This window comes from Schistocerca piceifrons, unplaced genomic scaffold (assembly GCF_021461385.2).
Source record: "Schistocerca piceifrons isolate TAMUIC-IGC-003096 unplaced genomic scaffold, iqSchPice1.1 HiC_scaffold_13, whole genome shotgun sequence".
NCBI lineage: Eukaryota > Metazoa > Arthropoda > Insecta > Orthoptera > Acrididae > Schistocerca > Schistocerca piceifrons.
In genome coordinates, this window is record NW_025727124.1 from 192,501 (window position 1) to 193,328 (window position 828).

At 58.0% G+C, this 828-nt stretch overlaps 1 non-coding gene across 1 annotated transcript in view; it reads right to left on the reverse strand.

Moving 5' to 3' along the window:
* LOC124731698 overlaps window positions 1–350 on the reverse strand; it is a 1,909-nt gene extending 1,559 nt beyond the window's left edge. Inside the window, exon 1 of the ribosomal RNA XR_007008431.1 lies at window positions 1–350. This exon is cut by the window's left edge and continues 1,559 nt beyond it. This is a non-coding gene — a ribosomal RNA (small subunit ribosomal RNA).
* Between the last annotated feature and the right edge of the window lie 478 nt (window positions 351–828).

An 828-nucleotide genomic window follows, 5' to 3' on the forward strand; every position in this document is an offset into this window, starting at 1 on the left:
GAACCTACCATCGACAGTTGATAAGGCAGACATTTGAAAGATGCGTCGCCGGTACGAGGACCGTGCGATCAGCCCAAAGTTATTCAGAGTCACCAAGGCAAACGGACCGGACGAGCCGACCGATTGGTTTTGATCTAATAAAAGCGTCCCTTCCATCTCTGGTCGGGACTCTGTTTGCATGTATTAGCTCTAGAATTACCACAGTTATCCAAGTAACGTGGGTACGATCTAAGGAACCATAACTGATTTAATGAGCCATTCGCGGTTTCACCTTAATGCGGCTTGTACTGAGACATGCATGGCTTAATCTTTGAGACAAGCATATGACTACTGGCAGGATCAACCAGGGAGCTGCGTCAACTAGAGCTGAGCAGCCGGCCGCCCGGGAGTGTGTCCCGGGGGCCCGCGCGAACACGCAAGCGTCCGCTCAATCATTCTGCAAACAGGAGGAGGCTGAGCTCCCCTGCACAATACACCTCGAAACCCTCTCAGGTCCCGGCGGCGCGCAGCGCCGTCCCAAGTACTTGGTCGGGTTCGAGAGAGGCGCAATCGCCCGGAGTTAGGCGAGTAGACGCTTTCGGTGCGACCACCCGTGCTCCCAACTGAGCTTGCCGCTGCCGACAGAGGCCCGGGAGCGTGCTGTCGTGGCATTGCCGGCGGGAGACAACACGCGCCACCTACGGTGACCGGCAGCTCCAACGCCAGCGCCACAGAAGGACAAAAGCCCCACTTGGGTGCCGAAGCGAACTCTCCCAGCACAGCGCACGCGCCAACACATCCGCACAGCTGCGATACAAACCACCAGCGAGAACCGCTGGGGCGACCGAG